This window comes from Pinus tabuliformis, chromosome 8, assembly GCF_031772625.1.
Source record: "Pinus tabuliformis cultivar Carrire ecotype Pingquan chromosome 8, CPIR1, whole genome shotgun sequence".
Lineage (NCBI taxonomy): Eukaryota > Viridiplantae > Streptophyta > Pinopsida > Pinales > Pinaceae > Pinus > Pinus tabuliformis.
The window spans coordinates 1086368166-1086391223 of record NC_142294.1 but is presented as its reverse complement, the minus strand read 5'-3'; the positions used below and the strand labels follow the sequence as shown (position 1 = coordinate 1086391223).

General features: G+C 42.3%; 1 pseudogene; it reads right to left on the bottom strand.

Moving 5' to 3' along the window:
- Positions 1 to 1128: 1128 nt before the first annotated feature.
- LOC149239129 (elicitor-responsive protein 3 pseudogene) lies at positions 1129 to 1732 on the bottom strand (annotated as a pseudogene).
- Positions 1733 to 23058: the final 21326 nt, after the last annotated feature.

Sequence of the window (23058 nt, the reverse complement as noted above, 5' to 3'; positions counted from 1 at the left end):
ATGTATGGGTACCAACCACTACAACGCTAGTCCTTTTTCATACATGATTCTGTCGACCATTATCACTGCATATATGTACCTACAAATCCACCACCATCGGGCGAATTGCATGTGCAGAACTTTCAAAAAAAAAGAGAGATCAGTGCCTTTCTAAGCCAAATATTCATGTCCAAATAACAATCACAAATAGTTGTGTTGATTGCGCCTTTCGACGCAACTGTTAGATAGAAAGGTGCACCAACCCTCTTATGCTCAGACACACCAATATCTGAGACCGTGAGCCAGGTGTTACTGCAGTCCACCTACTCCTATGAGCACAAAGCTCCCGTGTACACGTTAGCCACTCAGGAAATATGCCACCACTAGGCAAATCCTGTAGCCACTAAGGCTCTGCCACCACCGGGCAAGTCCGATCTGCCACCACCGGGAAAATACGGAACTTAAATGTGCCACCTCCAGGCAAGTCCGATCTACCACCACCGGGCAAATTCGGAACTTAAATGTGCCACCTTCAGGCAAATTCTGTAGCCACTAAGGCTCTATGGATGGTTTCTGGCTCACCACCAACCAGCCACATAGGCAATCCATTACAAAGTTGTTTTAAGATCACCATGAACTTTCAAATACCTTTTACATTTCATTCAACATTTTGGAGTTTCTGGGTACATACAATGACCATTACAACAACTGGACTTGCTTATAACATGTTAAGGAGTTTAATCCACAAACCACACTAACTCAAACAAACATTTATTTTGTTGTCCATCATAAATGTTGTCGCTGCTGCTTTACCTCATCTGTTCATTGTTCACATCTTGGGCATCTTTGTCAAATAACTTCTTGGAACTCCATGCTTAACCTGTCATTCATTAGAGTCGCGAATTCTAACAAAATAACTTTACCTAAATTGAGTTAGCTAGGCTCAATAAGGCATAATAATTTTATCCATAATTCCAAGAAATAAAAAATAACTTTCATGTTAACCAAAAGAAGTTCTTGTTCTTCAAAGCACCAGCCCTTGAATGACACCAGATTCTTGTGCTGCAGCTGCCCAACGGCCGCGAGCTTGGCCTCAAAGGTCTTCTCCAAACTGCTGCGCTCGCTGTTCTCAGAAAGACATTTCACGATAATTCCAATACTCTTCCAAGTTTGTACAAATATCAACATGCTAATTCAAGGAACCTGATTGAAATCCTTTACAGTAAATATAACCAATCCAATTAACAAATAAATGTTCTAGCAAATCTTGAAGAAGTTTCCATCAAAATTTTGGGATTAGTTACAGGTATCCTTCTTTCCAGCCACCCAGATCATCCTCCTCTTTGTCGCAAGGGCCGCCAAGCTCTTCTTCTATCTTGGGAATGAAGTTGAGGCCTACTTTGATCTGCCCACTGTAAGTATAATCAACCAGAACCACGTTGTAGGCAATAGGGGGTAGGCTCCCTGCCTCAAATACTCCATCGAATGGAATACTTGCTTCTCCAACAAAGTCATCGGCGGAGAAAGTATCCTTGTCCATTATTCTGACGACAAGATCAGAAACCCCTTCTAATACATTAAACATGAGTTTCTCGTTCCACTCAGGATTCCTGCCTGCATTGGATGCTACGCTACTCTTTTGTTGCTGCGTTTTGCATTTTATGAGGCAGTAAGGGTCCATTTGACAGAGAAAATTAGTGTTCTCCAGCCCCTGGGCGCTGACCAGCGATACCTCCAATGTTCCCTTCGGCATATTTCGATCTTCTGATTTGGGGGCGCACCAATTTCAAGTACTTCTATCGATCCACTGAGCCCAAAGAAGGTAATGCTTCAATAATTTTTCAGATCTAGTCACTTGTATGGTTCTACACAACAAATATTTCAAAATACCAATGTATATCTATTAGATTTCAGCAGCACATACAGGTACCATCCAGATCTTGGCACCAACATCAAAACCCTATTGGATCTTGGCACCTACCAGAGAATTCTGATCTCTACAGCGACAAAGTCAAATGCCCAAACCTGATCAAGAAGGCAGCCACAGTAAAATCCTCATCCAATAGCCTAAAATCAATGGACACAAGCGCTGAAACAAGCTCTCTAAAATAGGGAATTCACCCACATTCTCCAGCTAGGCTTCTCCAAGAACCAGAAATAAAGCAAAAAATACAAAAAACTCAAAATATCTTGATGTTTCTAGATTAGACCGATTGAATACAGAGGTATCGATTTATGAAATATAAGGAAAATAGTCGAATCCATGAACCTGGAGGTCCATCCATTACAGCAAACCCGAATAGGCTCTGCAACAATCCAGTGGCTTTCTTTCCCTCGGCCGATCCTAGGATTGAAAGCTTGCCACATGGATGCGATCTTCACCGAAGCACACTGGAGGTCCACCCATTGCAGCAACCCCGCATAGGCTCATCTCTGAGTGTAACACGGTCTTCACAGAACTTTTGGACTTGAATTGAAACGGGATCTCCTCCACAGAGCACCAGTCTGCAATGAGGGTCTCCTCTGCTCCAAACGCTACGAAATAATCCAAATGATGGCAGTCAAACGCAGGCATTCGGGTTTCTTTGCCATAGCACCGCAGCACCAAACCGATCCACCATAGTGCTGGATCAATTTAAACCCATTGCTTCGCCTCCGAGCTAAGTCAGGTCTCTGAGCCTGCTCCGCGGTTTAAACAAGGAGCTTGATCTCAATGCGGGTTTCAAAAAACCCTCCACCACAGTCTCGAAACCCTTCTTGATTCTTTAATGGCGAGTGGAATCGAAACCACCGTTCACGCCACGCAGACAAGCTCTAATCAATCTATCTAAGTCACTAATGGAGTACGATCCAGTGTCAGAGAATATCAACGCTCAATGCCCAATAACAAATAGAGAAACTCCATAGACCTCTCCAAACTCAGTGCACCAGAACAGTGCCCAGCTCATCGGAACCCTGTTCGATGCTCGATGGACAAACTAAAAATTAAAAAAATAACCAAGATAAAATAGCACACAACAATATATTCTTTTATTTCCTCAGCCCAGGATGGGCCAAGCCCACGAGGGGCCAGCCCTCAGGGCTCTGATACCAAGATAAAATAGCACACAACAATATATTCTATTATTAATGAGGAAATTTACACACATATTTATACAAGCAATAGTCTCAAGATATGAATTCTATCTTAGACGTACAGTAGTGTGGTTGAGAGATTCTCTCAACCACACACTAAACTAGGAGAAACTATATTCTAGCTAATTCCTATTATATAGGAACAAACTCCTCAAATAGGGAATTACAACCATAGACAAGTAGGAATTATTTCTAACTTACGGTTGGGTTGAGATTTGAATTCCCTCCTTCAGTTTCCAATATTTTAGAGATAAGTTGTTCCTTCATGATTCTTGTATGTATTGTTGCACTTAAATTGTGAATCATAGTATTATGTGGAAAACGGTATGTGAGCATTGTGGTTGATGGTGGAGTACTCAAACTTGTGTTTTGTAATGAGACATGTTTTATGAATATGTTTTCATGCTCAGAATGTGAGAAATCTATAAATCCCTAAGAATATTGGCGTGTTTCAGTTAATTACATGATTTTCGAGGTCTAGGCGGGACTCAAAAAATTGTTGTAAATGGTTAAAAATTTATTATGACCCTTAGAATTTCTCTGTGACTGAAGAAATGAATAAGTATTACTGTTAATGAACCCTATAGCCTCATTTTGAGATCCATGCAAATCTTCATCATGTTTAATTGATTAGGACACACCTATATGAATTTTTCACCTTTACTCATGATTGGTTATGAAAATAATGCTTATGTTGTATTAATTGTTGGTTTTGAGAGAGTTGTGCATCTTTGTGTAATTCTTTGCAATGGTTGAAAAGTGGATTATCTCACTTGTGAAGGGATCAATAAACTTGAATGATAATTTTCCATAAACGATGAGTTGTCTATGTGCTTATGTCATTTTACTATAATATGATCATGCACATAAATTGATATTCAAGGCTTGTGTGAACTGTTATGCTAGTTAGATATGTAGAGCATAGTGGCCATTTATTGGCCAATTATAATTTTTGAGTGTTATGATAAATTCATTCCTTACGAATATGTAGTTATTTGTGTTTTACATTTGAACATTGTGTCTTGATTACATGGAAGAACGAATTTTGTTGTTTACAAATGTTTTGAACGAAATCGAGTTCACCAAAGAAACTTTATTACATCCCTGATAGAGTTGTAAAGGACTTAAAACATATCCCAACTCAAAAGGACATTACACACCAGTGACAATTGATTTCTATCCAAGTCAAAAATGTCTTGGACTTTAGCCCATTTATCTTCATAATTGTAATGAATTTCCCAAATGGTCGAGGTGCTTGAGTGGCTTGGAAAGCCTGGATGTGGGCCCAGTACCAAACTACTCCAGGATTTTGGGAGTTCAAGCTTATTTTCTGTACAATATCAATGGTTGGCCCAAATGCTTAAGGGCTCGAATGAACGAAAGTGGGCCCAAACCCGAACTAATTTGGTCATTCTACCTTCGGTGATGCAGTGCGCATTTAACAAATAAAAAGTGTTAAAGGCCTTAATGTTGGGTGGGGCCCAATGTAAATTGAGATCTAAGCTTGTTCATGGCTCGATGAGGGGGTTGGAAAGTGGTTCCCTGTTCAGGGCTAAAGATTAAAATTTTCTGATAACATAGAATTATTGGTGAACAAGTTAAGGGTCAGTTAGGGGGGCGAAGTCAAGACAAACCCTACATCTCTTGGTGATGTAGAAGTGAGATGACATGGCATGCAAAGGGTGTGCCAAATGGAAGATACCAATGGCCATGTTGGAGAGAAAAGTGAACTAGAATGAGTGACACATGATGCCCTCGAGGAAGGCCATGCAAACAATGTGACATCAACAAGAGATCATCTCAAGCTAACATCAATGTTGGGAATGGAATCCCCCCATAACATGTTTTGGGGCTCAGAGCCGAAGTTTTTAGTACTATTATTGTAAAGACTCTGCAAATTGCGGGTGTGGAGTGCAAATTGTATGATAGAGTCATAGGGTTGTCCGCCCTAAGTTTTGAATGTAGTGTCAGCCTACCCATGGACCACGGACCATGGGATTGTAGAAATAGAGTGAGGCTCTAAGTTGTAAAGTAGTTAGGAATAAGTAAGTTGAAAAATGAATGGAGTTAAGAAGATAGAGAGCATAGAGCAAGAGTCTAGTATCTTGGGTTGTTGTAGTAGGAAGAGGCTCTGTAGTTGAGTGCGCAGAGGCCTAGTAGAGTCTGCAACTGAATTCGTGGAACCCTACAGCTGAGTGCGCAGGGTAGAGTTGGGTTTGTAACCAGGGAAAGAGATAATAAAGAGAAGTTTGATTCCCAATCTTGTGTATCTGTTTTGAGTTATTATATGGTTGATATCTTTTGCAATTGTACTATTTTATTTATTGCGCACACTTGTATGAATGATGAACACTGTTAAGTATAACTAAACACATACAGGTAAGCTAAGTGATCAACAAATATCAGGTTAATAGTAAGGGACTAGGTAATAACATGGATCAAGCCCCTAGTAGGGCTGCGTGAAGGCAACATTGTAAGCTGTGAGGTACTGATAGGTGCATATAGCGACGTGTGTGCAGGGTCGAACTGCGAACCACCGAAAATCATCAAATCTCTCTAGTGTGTAGAAACCTGGTTCTAGCACCCTCCCATAGTACTTTAGGTGAGACCTCAATTCACGCTCCGTGGACTGTTGCAGAAAGGGCCAGTAGTACCGGGATTTGTTTGGCTAAATCACCTCAGAACCTGGGTCAGGCCCCTACAAGCCAACAAATGGTTCTGTTACCAGGACCGAGATCTGCATAAGGGATGTCTGATGTCATGTCACTGGAATCCAACAAAGAAAGAAATTGAAGGGTGGTTGGACAATAATATTCATGAGTTCACAGTGCAGGAAAATAGGAATTCGCGAGTATATAAGGAATAGTGGTTGGAGCGCTACTTATATATAGAAATCCACGAAATTTTCTTTGCATCCTTTCCTTCTGAGTTGTATGAGTGGATCGCAAAGCTAGTAGACAGTCAAGAAAGGTGTAGGCTTGACAAACTATTGGTGTGGACTCCGAAATTAGTGTGCAGACTAGAAGCGTCAGGAGATAAGATCAAGCGAGCTGTGGACCATTGGCTCGATCAAATTATAGGAGGATTTATCACTGAGTTCAAAGTAGATACAGCTGTCAGCTATAGTGAGGCAGAACAAAACTTCCTCAAAGGACCGTGAGGTAGGTATATTAAATCTTTGAATACTTGGATTAAGATGCTATTGTGTGAAAAGCGATTTATGCAAATAAATTAATGTTTGGGACTACACGAAGTGGGAAAATCTACAGAAATAGAAGTAGTGAAGAATTAGAAACTAGTCCCTTAATTTCACCCTCACAAGAAAGAGAGGAAGAGCTCACGAGAGTTTCTCCAAGAAGAGCAGTCAGTCTGATAAGGTAGCAAATTTTTCGCTTACCACCTCCACCTACACTGCCACCTATCTCACCCTCTTCACCTCCATCTCCACCCACCCCACCTCCACCACCACCACAGTTCAGTATGGCAAGTGCGATCAAACTACCAGTATTCAGAGGAGTAGGGAATGAAGATCCGGACCAATTTTGGTTCATGGTAAGGGCGGTATGGGAAGCACAAGGAGTCATGGATGACAATATAAAGAAGGATACACTGGTAAGCACGTTGCAAGATCGTGCATTGACATGGTACATTAAGAATTCTAATGACCATCCAAATGCAGGAGTCGCAGAAATCCAAGCCATAATGAATAGGGAATTTAGTAGGCCAAAGTCGGAGACACAATCAATTATCGAGTTTAAGGAGATCGCGATGCTTCCGGGTGAGAACCCCTGGGATTTGGACCAGAGACTTAAGAGTATGATTCGCAAAGGCAACATGACTTCGACGGATGGGCAGCGCCACACATGGTTTGTAGCATCACTAACACCGCATTTAAGGATGGCGCTATCACAACAAAATATTTCCACCCAGGCCGAAGCTTTGGTGATGGCAATGAGATTGCATGAGACCCCTATACAAGATCCTAGTCTAGGAGTCCAACAAATCCATGCACAACTGCAACATTTGTGTCTAGAAATGTAGAATTTGAAACAGGATAGAAAACCTCGGCCAGAAGCACACAAGGAGGTATGGTGCATAAAATGCAAAGGTTAGGGGCATGACAAGGACCACCATCCAGTTTTCGTGAATTACTTGGTGGGAGGAGGGCCAATTCCATTAATATTTGAGGCACAAACATGACTGAGTGCGACGCCTACACTGTTGTGTGTGATTTTCAGATAGGAGGAAAACACACTACAGATAATTGTCATTTATTGCAGATGTATACACACAAATCCCAGCAATTCTTTTGTAATTTCTACAGGCTAGTAGACCATGATGAATGCACCTACAAAAACTACGAACTAATGATGAATCAGAATCCTGCCTATAGGGTACAAACCGAATGCAAGCGCTCGACCCAGATGCAGGAATGGTGCGCATTGGGTTTCATGGGCGCGGATGAGGTCGAGGTGGAATGGGACCAGGAAGGAGTCGCAGAGAACTAATTTGTTACAATTGCGGAGGGTCAAGGCACTATGCCAGCGATCATATGAATCCTATGAGAACATCATGTTTGTACTGTACTCAGCTTGATCATGAGGCAGAAGACTACCCTACATTGATAGCAAGGCTGCGTGAAAAAGGGGTACTCCAGCCTCCCCCAACTCAGAATTTGCAAATGATGAGGTCTAAGCCACGCGAAGAAGACCCAAATGTAAACATAGTGCTCAAAAGCAGTATCATGACAGGAGATGACAAAGGTAAGCAGCCTAAAGAAAGTGTGTGGGTTTGCAAGGCTCCTACAAAGGAACCTGAATTTGATTTAGAATGCATGAAGGAGACATGTCAGGGGGAAAGAGTCGATTGTGCGGACACAACCAACCTCCTTAGGAGCCTAAGACTCTCTAGTGACAAACAAGACAAACAAGAGCAATCCTTCTCTAAACATGCATTTACTATATAAGAAATCAAGTGTTTAGATCCTACCTGTAGTCCCACGCTGTTGTAGCAGTCCAGTTCCGCTGATCCGGATGAGCTCCTCCTTCACTTTGAAACCTGCATCCACTAACAATCAAACGATTAAATAGCACTTGATAATCTCATAGAATAAAACATATTTAACACATATACCAAGGAGTACATGAAACAACTCATAAATAACAAGTTATTGAGAAGAATGGACTCATTTGCATTAATAGGTAACAAAAGGAACAAATACAACCTGAGCCTTGGTGTTGTGCAAGTCCCTCCCAGGGTCCATCAAGAGTTCTCCTTTACTTTGACAAAGCTCACCCACTTCCAAATAGAACAAGCAAAGATGGCAATCTCTCCTCACAAGCTTCTAAATGGGAGTCCTAATTCCAGCAACATCTACCCATAGAAATGTATAGCTTCCAACCTCTCCTCCTTCTGGCCCAATGCCTGTATTTATAGTGCTCAAGAGGAAGTTAATCAGGTCCACCATCAATGGGATAATCCCCTCTTTGGATGGGATAGCTCCCTTATTGATGGGATAAGTTCCTCTTTGGTAGGGGTGCATGAACCATCTGGAGGCGCTCAATACACGTCGAACAACCTTCTAGAATGCTATAGAAATGACCACAAGTAACTTTTTAAAGATGAAACTTGCGCATTTTGACCTTTACAAGGGGATGCACCTGCCCCTTTACATACAGAGCGTCCAAAGACGCAGCTTTTGTGAACATTGGGTGCGTACCCGCAAGTAAGGTTGAGAGAACCTGCGTACCCAGAGATAAATACATTTGTAAAGACTTTCTCTCTTTTTGGAGTTTGACATGGAGAGCAGAGGCATAAGAATTGCCTAAGAGGATAGCATGACTGTTGATAGAGCCATACTAATTGTAAATAGCCATGGTGACATTTTTTAGTGTAACAGATTGCCCCCTAAAGTGCGAATCTTGTAATAGATTAGGGTTTTGTATTATCTAGAAAGGGTGAAGCGCTTTATCATTTCAAGGATTATCTCGTGGAGAGCCTGGTCAGAACCTGCAATTTTCAACACAAAATACATGTATAAGATTATATCATCACTGAGGTAGGCATTCCCATACTCAGATCAAAACTTCAACTAACAGACTAACTACTCTGATACAGGAATGATCTTGCAGTACATCATAATCATAGACTTTTGTAGACACAGTATGGGCGCAGCCATCTGTTTATGATTAGTCTACTTAGATAATGAATACAAAACTCCTCGCAGCCTGGATGGTGGAAACTAGATCCAGGGTCTTCATTTCTACTTCCCGAATTGGTACGATTCTAGCCATGCGAATAAATGAGTTGATGTCGAACATGGTAGAAACCACTTGATTACCAGTCGATGATGAAAACTATTAACAAGCATGAGAGAGACCACCAGTAATGTCAATGATTCTCAAAGTACCCAGTACAATCCATGAGATGTGAATGAATGAGTTGATGTCGAACATTTCACGGAATCCTTTGATCGAAAATCAATGATGTAAACTGACGTCAAAGGCGAGAAACCTGCCATTGATGCATGCAGACTTCAAGGTACTGACGATTTCTAAGTCATCTCTCTAGATAATGTGCTGATGTCGATAGAAAGCGACCCGTTGCAGGCAAGCCCACAACACGAAATCATTGTTCAAGTTGAAGAAATTTTGCTGTAAGGACTGACTCAGGGATGGTCAAATGGATGACAAGTATTTTGCAGATGAAAGTTTTGCTTGCAGACCTCTTGAACACATAACGACACGACAGATGGCTTGGTGATGAATAACTCAAAGTTAATCCCCGGAACCCGGCTGAAGACTTTCAAAGTGGTTTGATCAACTGTGAGGTAAAGGATTTCCCAACCCAGGTGAATGAAAAGTGTCGTGTCCAAGAGTGGTAATAAATTTTCTTCTGAGACAAAAGATAAAAAATAGGCTCATTCTTCTCTCTTTTCCCCCACCATTTCTGGCAAGTACCTCTTTATTTTTAACAAGCTTGAGGAGGATAACATATGCTTGATTATAAGCTCATCCTTCGGATGAGTCCAACCTAGTTTTGAATCGAAACCTAGGAAGGAGTGGTTCGTTCCTGTTTGTAATTGAACAGGTCCTTTACTGTGAAATGTTTAACGAGTCCAGTATAGGAGAAACTCGACGTTTTTCAATTTTAGAGAGTCTGAAAAACTTAAGAAGACTCCAAGTTGAACTTTTTCGTAGATTTGTGTCCCTCAAGCCCGAAAAAGTATAAAATAATACCTGGGGGAACCGCTTGATCTTGCGACCAAGGAGTACTTTCATAATTAGTGTCACTGACCTGAAAAGTAAAAAGCAATCAAAGACACATCGTTTTATTTCCGTATCGAGTTTGAAACGACAAAAACCCGGCAATCTTTTCCTGATTTTACGGTCAGAAAAGAGCTATAAGGGGACCGTCTTTTAATTCCATTTTAACGAGTGTAAAAGAAACGCTCGTCAATCTTTTCATATTTTGGGAGTCAGAAAAGGGCTTAAAAGATGACTCTGATATTTTGGTTCGTGAAAAATGTCAATTTTCCCTCTAAATCCCTTTGTCCTGCACAAAAACGACATATTACTCATACCTGTTTAAGATAGGCAAAAAATACATTGAAAAATATCCTTTTATGGTGAAAAATGAACAAACCTAGCATTCATTCATCCAAAAAACCTATAAAAAAACTTTTTACCATGTCATTTTTACCATTTTACTGTTGAGGTTGAAAAAAGGGCTTTTGGCAAGAAACTTCCCGTGGTCGCTGCGGAGAATCCGACCGTCAGAATCGAACGCCGTCTCTTCCAGGTATTTCACAACATCCTCCTCTTCAATTTCATCTGATTAAAATTGTGTTTTAGGTTTTAGTTTTGATTTTTGGGGGGTTTTGGGTTTCAAAAATCGCTCTGCGGGGTATGCAGGTGCCCTTAGGGTAACCTGCGTCCCCTGACTTTTTCCTATACAGGAAAAAGGTCGGGGGACGCAGCCCACCTTCAGGCCAACTGCGTCCCGACGCTCTGTGTTCTAAACACGGGGTGCGTCCCCCGCGAAAGGCGGAAATTGAAACCCCAAACTCCACCAACAACCATTTAAATTTTCCCAAATCAATTCTAATCTTTGTTTCTTGGTGTGTAGGGCACTCACCATGTTGGATTGGAGAGAAAGAGAACACGAGGACGTTGATTTAGCCGCAATTAATCATCAACCTTCCATTGATGCCCTAAAAGCATGCGGACTATATAAATACTGGGCCATACCTGGCATGAGGACTCAGGTGAGATTCTTGGAGTGGCTGGTTGAGAGATGGAACATTCATGAGCAATGCTTTTACATCGGAGGGCACCAGCTCGAGATAGAGCCCTCTGACATATACTTTCTCACTGGCTTGCCAAATAGAGACGAGCAACTCAATCTAGCCGGGACTAGGCCGGGTGGCCAATCCCTTGCTAGTCTCTGGGCAGATTGGTGCACACCCAATGCACACCATGCGAAAGGCGTAGAAATCAAACACATCTCTCTGCGTGAACTCAAGGTTATAGCTTTCACGGTTACCAGAATTTGCGGTGCAGCCGCTTTACATATTGCCACTGGGTCCCAAATGCGGATGGCGATTGACTCTTTCCAAGGCACCATTTTCAACTGGTGTGATGCTGTGTCGGCCAATATGAAGGGCCAACTGACTAGGGCAAAGAACGGACAACTGAAGACCTTTGGATATGGGCCTCTAGTTGTGAGCTTTGCCTTAGAGAGAGTTCCGATGCTGATCCCTCAGCAACTCACTGTTGAAATCTTGGGTCCTCGGGAGCCAAAGCTGATACGATGGGTTACGGTGATGGCCCGGCATCCTGACGAGGGCGCGGCAGTTGTTCGATTCCCTGATAGTTATTTTCACTGGTTAGAGGACCAGGTTTTTTCGATTCAGGACTTTCCGTATGCCGGAGTAGATTTTCGAGGTGATCCGGACATGGTTCTTCCACAGGGAGAACAATGGGACGACAGAGGTACTTTATTTTTCACAAGTTTTCAAATTATATATATTTTTTGTTTTTTATATATATCGTCTCAAAACTGACAGTAAAAATTTTCAAAATGCAGATGTTGGTCCACAGCGCCCAGCCAACCTCTGGCCTTTTGAGAGGAGACATCCAGTTGTACCGGTATCGGCCCCATAGGACGTGGCTGCAGAGTCACTAGCTGAGTTGGAGCAAGATCTAGAGCGTCTGACGGTGGATATACCTGAGACTACCATAGATGATATTCCTATCAGACTTCAGCGCTATGTAGTCGCAGTCCCTGGACCGTTTAGGAGGTTTTTGTGTAAGGTAGCCCGTGCAGTGGTGTCGTATAGGGAGCACCACCAGTGATTGACTAGTCACTTTTGTAGACACATGTGACATTTTGGCTTTTTGTACTTATCATTTTTGCCGATCATAAGGTGTTTTTCAACCTATGATCGAAGACGATGTATATTTTTTGACACACTCCTATCTATATATATATCACTATTACTGGCTTATCTTGTTTAACATATGTGATGAAATGTTTTTAAATTTACTTGCATGATTATCGTAAATGTCTGTCCAACATTCGAGAAGCAATTGCATCTGCTAATGTATTTAAAGACCTTGGAATATGCTGATATTCAATGTAATCAAATTCACGTTCCAAGAGACGCACTCTCAAAAACAACCTTAATAACACAGGATTTCTAATGGCATATACTCTATTAAGCTGTAATACAACAAGTTCAGAATCTAACCTCACTATCAAACGTCGAATTCCAAATGAAATAGATTCGGATAATAATTCAACCACTGCACTGTATTCTGCAATGTTGTTCGTTGTTTGACCGAGGCTTACCCCATGCATAGAAACTAACTCGTCAGAGGGCGAATAGATAACCCAAGCTGCGGAAGAGATATTCCGTGTACTACGACAAGCACCATCAGCAAATCCAATGTATGTTTGGAGAGGCGTCGACATCTGCAATATCAAGAGTAAAACCAAGATAAGCCAGAATAACGACGAAAAACACACTCTCTAAGCTAAGCACACTAACTAAACTAACAAACACGCTAGCTAGAAAGAAAATCTAACCTAACTAAAAATTCTCCATACCCACCATTTAAGCATAATACCTCTTTAGGTAAAGTCCATTTCTGGGTTTACCCAAAGAGTCCCCATCAAAATCTACCAGCTCATAAGCCCCTTTTGCTAGCTTTCGCTTTACAATGTAGGGTCCATGCCACATAGGAACGAATTTTCCAGCACCTAGCTTATCGTTAGCTTGATCATATAATAGCACTAGGTCTCCCTCTGAAAAACTTCGAGGGGTCACATTTCTATCATACTGAGCTTTCATTCGCTTCGCGTGAGTCTCGATTGCCAATGCAGCGTCACGTCGAGTCTCATCTAATTTAGCTAAGTATAATAAACGTTTCTCCTCTTCGGAAGTAGCTGGAAGTAATTCGACAGCCATTTGAAGTGATGGGATTTCGCATTCAATGGGTAACACAGCTTCCAAGCCATAAACTAGCTGGAAAGGAGTGAACCCTGTTGAAGTTTTCACTGAGGTTCGGTATGCCCATAGCGCTGAAAATAACATGTTGTGCCAATTCGACCGATGAATACCAATGGTTCGTCGGATCATGATAACCAGAACTTTGTTGATAGACTCAACCAAACCGTTGGCTTGCGGATAATAAGGAGTAGAGCTATCGTGGCGCAAACCAAGCTGGCTTGTAAGCTCAGTCATCATGATGTTTCGAAAATGGCTCCCATGGTCAGTGATGATTGCTTGTGGGACACCAAACCTAGTTATAATATGATTGAATACGAAAACTGCAGCTGTTTTGCCGCTTGCGTCGAATGTAGGCATCGCCTCGGCCCATTTAGTAAAATAATCAACCGCGAGGATGATATACGCATGCCCCCCGGCCGAGTGAGGGTTACAAGTAATAAAATCGATACCCCATTTGGCGAATGGACCAACGACAATTATAGGGTGGAGAGGAGCAGGTGGTGCGCGCATCTTGCGATCAAACACTTGACAGTTGTGGCACTTCCGGACTGCAATGATACAATCTTTAAACATAGACGGCCAGAAGTAGCCAGCGCGCAACACCTTCTGAGCTGTGGCATACCCAGACATATGACCGCCACATGCTCCAGAGTGACAATCATTCAAAACCCTCTCAGCCTCTTCGTGAGTTAAACAACGTCGAAAAACTAAGTCTGCCCCCCGGCGATAAAGTGTATCTCCAATAATTTTTTATTGCTGGGATTGAAACCAAATTTTTTGACGTTCCGACTTTGAAGCTTCAGGCCGAAAGGTTTGGGTTTCGAGATAGATGATTATATCCCTGTACCACGGATCTACAGTACTGATAAGAAACAAAGATTCGTCCGCAATGGACTCCTCTGCCACAGTTTCTGTGTCAGCACGCGGGAAATCACACATCAATTCCGCAAAAACTAAGGATTTCTTAGACTTGGACTTCTCGAACTCCAAGTCGAACTCTTGTAGGATAACGATCCATTTAGAGTACTTGCCCCCTAGCAGTTGTTTTGTCAAAATATAAATCATAGGGTTGCAATCCGAAATAACTGTAGTTTTACGGAGAAGAATGTAGTGACGAAAACGCTGGACAGCTTGAACGGCTGCCAGGGCCAATTTCTCCACATGCGAATATTTTAGCTCAGTGGGATTTAAGGTCCTACTAAGATAATATATCACATGTTCCACTCCGAATTCATCTTCTTGAACTAACACCATTCCAATAGTGGAATGCGAAGCTGCGAGGTATAAGAAGTAGTCCTGGTTGTAGTTGGGAGGATGCAACAACGGTGCATGGGTCAACGCGTGTTTAAGTGCATCAAAAGATTGTTGGGCAATCTCGTCCCAAAAGAATTGAGCATTCTGTTTCAACAACCGTGTAAAACCTTTAGTGACCTCGGCGTAGTTTGGAATGAATCGGCGTAAAAAGTTCGCTTTCCCTTGCAAACTTTGGAGTTGGCGCAAACTCGAAGGAGGAGGCAATTTGATGATAGCTTCGACCTTCGAGGGATCGACGCGAATGCCAACTTTTGAAACAACAAATCCTAGCAATCGACCCGTCTCTATACAGAAAACACACTTGTGGGGATTCAACCGAATTCGATAATGCCTACACCTCATAAAGATTGCTCGTAAGTGGACAAGGTGATCAGCTCGATGTAAAGAATGAGCAGGAAAATCATCGAGATACGGTTGCACAATGTGCTTGATGTCATGAAATGCATAAGACATCGCCCGTTGAAAAGTGGCCCCTGCATTCTTAAGCCCAAAAGGTAATTTACAATAAGCAAACGTCTCCCATGGACAAATGAATGTCGTTTTTGGTTGGTCGGCAGGTAGAATATTGATTTGATTATAGCCCGAAAAACCATCCATAAAGGAAAACATTTCACTTCCGGCACAATCATCAATAATTTGATCGATATAAGGCGTAGGATAGTTGTCTTTTGGACAAGCTCGATTTATATCCCTATAGTCGATACAGATTCTTATTGTTCCTTGTTTCTTGTTGACCGGAACAATATTCGATACCCAATCCGTTAACGGGATCGGATAAATGAAACCTGCTTTCAACAGCTTTTCGACTTCTGCTTTAATCGCAGCTGCTTTCCGAGGGTGAATCTGACGCAACCGTTGCCGAACGGGTTTAGCATCCGGGTAGGTCTTTATTTCATGAACAACAATGGCAGGGTCGATTCCCGGCATTTCCTCGTAAGACCAGGCAAACACATCGCGGAATTCTTGGAATAGGGCCTTGTAAGTTTGGATTTCATCTTCTGTACATGCGGCACCTATATGAATGTTCTCCTCAATTCCGGGCTTCACTGAAATATCAATGGGAATAGTGCGAGAAATATTCCCTAAATTCAACTCTGAATCAGAATGTTCAGCGGTAAAGATAGATGAAAAATCATTTTCAAAAGCATCATCCATAGGTAAAAACGAAGATCTGTGATGGAGATCTTCCCACGGTAGATCGTCTACACTTAGGATTTCGCGAAGTTGTTCGTCATATGACACGACTTCAGGAAACGCTATCCGTTCTAAGGTTGAGGTGAAAAGTGATTCTTCACTGACCACATTCATTTGGTTGACTTGGGTTGAACGCGAGTCGGTAAAAGACATGACAGCCTCATAAGCAATTTCATATGGACTCAAAGGCATAGCATCACCGATTGAGTCTATCTCAGATTCAGATGGGACAATCCAAGGATCATCGTAAATAATGTTTTCTGATGTAATCATATGAATTGATGCAAATGAAGGGTCTGCGTTGATTGGAGGGAAAGGAAAAGTTCCCAGTAAACCGGAATCTTTAACTAAACCTACGCCAACGTCCTTATAAGGGATTGTCGTCTTACCGACATGCTGGATACTCTCTGAAGAGGCTGGGTCGGATGAAAAGTATGTCAGCTGATCAATTGTCACGATCTTACCGTTATGTGGAAACTTTATTACTCTGAAGACCGATGAAACGACCGCTGTCATAGCATATGACCAACTTCGACCCAAAAGAAGGTTGTAGTCCAGAGGGGCATCAACCACCTCCACATCCAGACTAACGGTTTTATCTTCTACCCCTATAGGTAATTCCTGTAGAATACCAAACGGACGGAACCCATGGCCATCAAAGGCCTTAAGGATGGTCGGGGATTGGTTCAACGAAGGAGAACCAAGCGATCTCCAACATTGAATCGACATAATACACGTAGAAGCTCCCTCATCAATCACAGTCCGATGAATAGGCATGTTTTTGACTATCACTGGAATTTGGAAAGCCATTTGATGGGGTAGACGCGGTGTACTATTTTCTAGATCGAAGATTATTAGATTCGGGTCCTGAACATCAACAGCTCTGATAGCCGACAAAAGTAATTTTCGTTGTGCTGGGCATGATTGCAGCACTTCTAACGCCGACATTGTTGAGGGTGAAACAGCTAAGTCCTCAACAATGTTGTAATTCTGGGCCGCTCTCGCATTTGGATTGAAAGCAGACCTTCGAAGTACACCCTTGGTGGGCGGTTTAATTACTAGGTCCGGGTTAGGTTTCTCGATCTGTAGTGGATCGGAACCAGGAGCTGAGGTTGATGGAATAGAATGAGAAGATTCTGCTTCCTTACCATCAACAGGATTCTTACTACCATAATCTTGCGATCGAGTCGCAATCCTCACATGAGACATCATCAAAATGGGTTCTTCACTGGCATTCGAGGAAGAACCTATCATCTTATTCTCCTGCTCTGGAAATGGATTTTTTAACATAGCAGGAGTGGGAGAACCTTTGACTATTTTCACAACCTCGGCCCGATGAGGACAATCTCTCGTAAAATGATCCTCTTCACAAATAAGACAAGGATATTGCGGTTTGCGCTTTTCGTCATTGGTTTCCGACTTTTCCATTTTCTCCTTCGGAGCCTTGTCTGCTTTAGCCTTCTTCTTTCCTTTCTTCTTTCCACCGTTTTTTGATTTGGTCGTAGATGACTCTACAGCGTGAATATCGGCGGTAAGTTCAGGAGAAGACTCTCCTGTCGGGGAATCGGGCAAAGTGATTATAGGAGTAGTTGAAGCCTTGGAAGACTTCTTCTTGCTCTTTCTATTCATGATACCAATCATACCATCAGCGGCATGAGATCCCGAAGGAGCAGCAGCGATTTGATTCGACTTTGGAAGATCTGGAATCTTCTCGTGTAACGTACCCGACTGAGTGTAAACCAAGTCAAGGTACTGCGCCTGAGCAATGACTTGCTCCTCAGTAACTACTCCGGCCTTAGCTACATCTTCAGTAATCTTCGGTAATAATGATTTAACAAACCATTCAGCTAAGATTTGGTCTGGGATAAAAACTTTCACTAACCTTCTTCGACGTCTCCACTCATGAATGTGATCAGAAATATACGTGGACGTCGATTGTTTTAGTGAAGTTAATAACTCCGTGCCATTATCGTATCTGACCGGAAACTGAAAGTGAGTTAAGAACGAGGTAGCTAACTGGGTAAAATTGTAAAAAGAGGCCCGTGGTAACTCAATGTACCACTTGGCCGCGAGACCAATGAGTGTACGCTGGAAAAGACGTAAGCGGATCGAATCATCCGAGATAGAATTTGAAGCACACGAGAGGTGGTAAGTCATCACATGATTGGACGGATCCTCTCCAGACTTACCTTCGAACTTGGGTATATCACTGGGCAACTCATTTGGCATTGGCGGCCAGAACTGAAGATATTGAATTGGATCGTTCGTTAGGCACGTCAAGTCTGGTAAATCCAAAGTTGCGATAAATGGTAACTGTCGGTTAGGATCTCTAAAACTCTGGGTCACAGGACCAGTCCCAGGAGGAGGATATCCAGGATAACTAGGAACAGGAGTCGCATTTGGGATATTATATCCTCCTGGAAAACCAGGATTAACCGGACTGTACTGGGGTTGTTGAGGTTGTTGATAAGTATACCCAGGATACGGTTGATACTGGTAAACCGGTTGTTGGACAGCTTGCCTAGGTTGGTACTGTCCCTGGTACGGTTGGTGAACAAATTGAGGTTGAGTAGTGACAACCGTACTTATACCAGGCTGACCTGTAGGCATCTGGACCTTGGTTTGAATCGTAGATCCAGACAACGGTAAAGATGTCTGAGGCGTGGTCGCAGAGACAGTAGAAACCTTGAGGTTGCCCCCCAGGCGTTAACTGAGGCTGCCCCCCAGGCGGTAATTGGCCACCTTGAGGTTGGGAAACGGGAACTGATTTGTGTACCTTGAGGTTGCCCCCCAGGCGTTAACTGAGGTTGCCCCCCAGGCGGTAATTGGCCACCTTGAGGTTGGGAAACGGGAACTGAACCTGACATCATGTAAATGTCTCCTACACCCAATGGTATATTACCACTGTTTCCAGTTAATAACCCATGATCAACGGGTTGAGGAGATGCCCCCGCAAAGGTACCAGAAAGTGATTGATACCCGGTGGGAACAGAAGGACCACCGTGTAAGAAAGATTCCGGACTTTGAGTAAACACGGACGACTAACCAGACATATTTACAGGAGTATAAATACCTCCAGGTGGAAAAGGAGTACGAGGTGTAGAAAAACCTACCCCCGAGTTGTCTAAATAATTGGTTAACGAAAGGTACCAAGTAGTACTTCTAGGAGGACTGTAAAAGATGGATTCACGCTCCGTTAGATCAATAGTAAGTTGATCTTCAAGGTTAGATACACCTATTTCTTCCTCTGGAGCAAGTTCTTCTATAACAATCAAACCAGTAGGAAGATTTTCGGTGATAACTCGTTCTATTCTTGGTGAATCTGGAACACTAGAAGTCGGAGTAACAGGTTCAGATATTTCAGGTTCTTCGCCTGTATCACTAGCAGACGAAAAACTACCAACAAGTTCAGAAACTGTAACAGCTTCGGGATTGTAACCTGTCTCTAAGCCTTGGTAATCTGAATGGACTACCAAGGAAGATTCTCCATCCTTAGGTGAACCTACTCTACTGCCACTAGGAGGAGTTACAAGGACCTTTAAACCTTCTAAATTACCGGGGTCGTCTCGAGGAGGTGATCCCCTAAGTCTACGGGATCTTCTCAACAATTCGGCCACAGAAACAACTTCAGGAGACTGGCCCCGAAGTCTACGGGACTGTCTCGGTAATTCCGCCACAGCTAAAAACTTTTAACTACTACACACGAAAACAAAGTAAAATTTCAAATCAAACCACCTAAAGTCTCTAAAGAACCAAACAAATTTGAATCACACGCCTAAAGAATCTAGGGCGTAAAAATAAGCACAAACAGTAGCCTTCCAGACCGAAAACGCTAGTTGGTGATGAAGCCCAACATCGCCGGATTCAGTACAGAAGTGGCGGGTGGAACAGTTACCCCGGAAACTTGCTTAATGAATAGACCGGCACAAGTTCCTCCACTTTAACCGTCTCGAGTGAAGTGAACCCCCCGGAAAATCCAAGTGAGTCTAGCTGACGTCTGCTCCAGGTATAGTGGGATCTTCCCTCCACCGTCACCTCGGTAGAATCCTAAAGATAATGGTCACTAAGGTTACCAACCGCAACAAATGCACCTGGGGGAACAGTCTACACTCCGACAGCATGCAAGGGCAGAGTATCAAGCTCAATCCCCTTGCCGGTTCCTTGACAATAATCCAAGGTTTACCGACAAGTGACCCATGGCTCCTCGACAATGGTTAATCCGAGGTTTACCGTTTGTAATACGTGCGTGTCTGGTGTCATTCCCAACGAGGGGGGATTGATCCCCTCACTGGTTCGGACACGAGCTCGTGCTTCTCCTTTAAGAGGAGCTTTCCCAGAGTACAAATGAGACAATTGGATTTATTCTATCACAAGATAAGCTACTTGTTTGGTTTTGTTGTCTTGGAGAGTTAATTACTCACCTACTCCAAGACACTAGCCTGATCTAAATTGGTGTTTCAGAGCCCTAGTAAATAAAAGTTACTACGTTGACTTTACTTTAAGCATTAATTTTGTGGTTTTTCTTAAAGACAAAAGGTAGCGGAAGTGAAACCAATGGTGTGTAGACTCGACTCAAACCACTACAAAGATGCACCTAAGATGATTTACGCTACTTTCCTTTTTTCAATGAAATTCCTAACTAAGAGAGTTGAGAGATGCAAATTTTATAGAAAACAATTTTCCTAGTAAAGACAATCAAAGAAACAATTCTTTTTATCTTTCCAAGCATACAAACATGACCACTCCTTACGTGCACGAAAAACTCTTTTTCTTTCAAAATTCTTCAAAGCTACTTGAAACAAAACTTTTCAAAGGAGATGTTTTTGTATTTTCTCTATTTAATAAAGCATATAAATCTATTTTAACAAAAATCAATCTTAAAAGCTATAAAATCTATGAAAACTTCACTCACAAGAAAATCAAAAAGGAAATTACTCTAAGCAAACCTAACAAGGCAAAAGCCTACAAAGATGATTCTAGGTTGTTTTACTTGACCAAAATCAAGTCAAGGACCAGCTAATGCAGAATCAAAAGACTAGTCAAAACAAAACTCAAATCTTTTTGTTCTTTTTGTAAAATGGAATTCAATACTCAATCAACAAGCACTTCGAAATTTGCCCAAGAGACCAATCAAAGGTAAGTTGCTCTCACAAGTAGACTTTATGACAGGTCTGACTTCTAAGAATGCTGACAAAACCAGAGAGATCTAAGGCTTGACAACTTCTACCGCCAAAGTCACTACAAGACCTACTCGAAAATCAAACCCTAGGGCTTAAACTTCTATGAAAACCACTAAAACACTCAATGCTATCGAAACAAGTTCAGGTGAAGATCTTTGACAAGAGACTAATGAATCTGGGCAGTAAAAACTGAGAAAAAACAAAATCTAAGAGAAAAAATGCAGAAAATGGAATTTTCTCAAATTTTAGCAGGGGACGCAGGCAACCCGTTAAGACAGGTGCGGGCCCGCTCTGTGAACACAGCGACAGTGCGTCCAGGGACGCACTGTGCAATACTCAGAGGGTGCGTCCTACTGGAAAATTCAAGAAAAACTAAGATGAATCTAACCCTAAGCTAACCCACCCAAAAACAAAGTCACAGAGCCAAAAACCAGAAAAATAAACCAATTTTCTCAGAGCAAAGTTCATACAAAGGAAAAGACTTTCACATCAATGGAGTCCCCAGCGGAGTCGCCAATTTGTCAGGCGGAAAGAGTCGATTGTGCGGACACAACCAACCTCCCTAGGAGCCTAAGACTCTCTAGTGAAAAACAAGACAAACAAGAGCAATCCTTCTCTAAACATGCATTTACTATATAAGAAATCAAGTGTTTAGATCCTACCTGTAGTCCCACGCTGTTGTAGCAGTCCAGCTCCGCTGATCCGGATGAGCTCCTCCTTCACTTTGAAACCTGCATCCACTAACAATCAAACAATTAAATAGCACTTGATAATCTCATAGAATAAAACATATTTAACACATAGACCAAGGAGTACATGAAACAACTCATAAATAACAAGTTATTGAGAAGAATGGACTCATTTGCATTAATAGGTAACAAAAGGAACAAATACAACCTGAGCCTTGGTGTTGTGCAAGTCCCTCCCAGGGTCCATCAAGAGTTCTCCTTTACTTTGACAAAGCTCACCCACTTCCAAATAGAACAAGCAAAGATGGCAATCTCTCCTCACAAGCTTCTAAATGGGAGTCCTAATTCCAGCAGCATCTACCCATAGAAATGTATAGCTTCCAACCTCTCCTCCTTCTGGCCCAATGCCTATATTTATAGTGCTCAAGAGGAAGTTAATCAGGTCCACCATCAATGGGATAATCCCCTCTTTGGATGGGATAGCTCCCTTATTGATGGGATAAGTTCCTCTTTGGTAGGGGTGCATGAACCATCTGGAGGCGCTCAATACACGTCGAACAACCTTCTAGAATGCTCTAGAAATGACCACAAGTAACTTTTTAAAGATGAAACTTGCGCATTTTGACCTTTACAGGGGGACGCACCTGCCCCTTTACATACAGAGCGTCCAAAGACGCAGCTTTTGTGAACATTGGGTGCGTACCCGCAGGTAAGGTTGAGAGAACCTGCGTACCCAGAGATAAATACATTTGTAAAGACTTTCTCTCTTTTTGGAGTTTGACATGGAGAGCAGAGGCATAAGACTTGCCTAAGAGGATAGCATGACTGTTGATAGAGCCATACTAACTGTAAATAGCCATGGTGACATTTTTTAGTGTAACAAGACATTTATGGAAACTAAGAAGAGCTTCATGGAGGCCTCCACTTTAGGTAGTAAGGATCGAGTAGAGCCGGAGATGGATTATTCAATGATCACTACCTTTCCGGAAACATGTATGAAACTGCTACATGAAAGTAAGGCTATGAAAGGGCTGCAGGAACTTATCACTAGGTG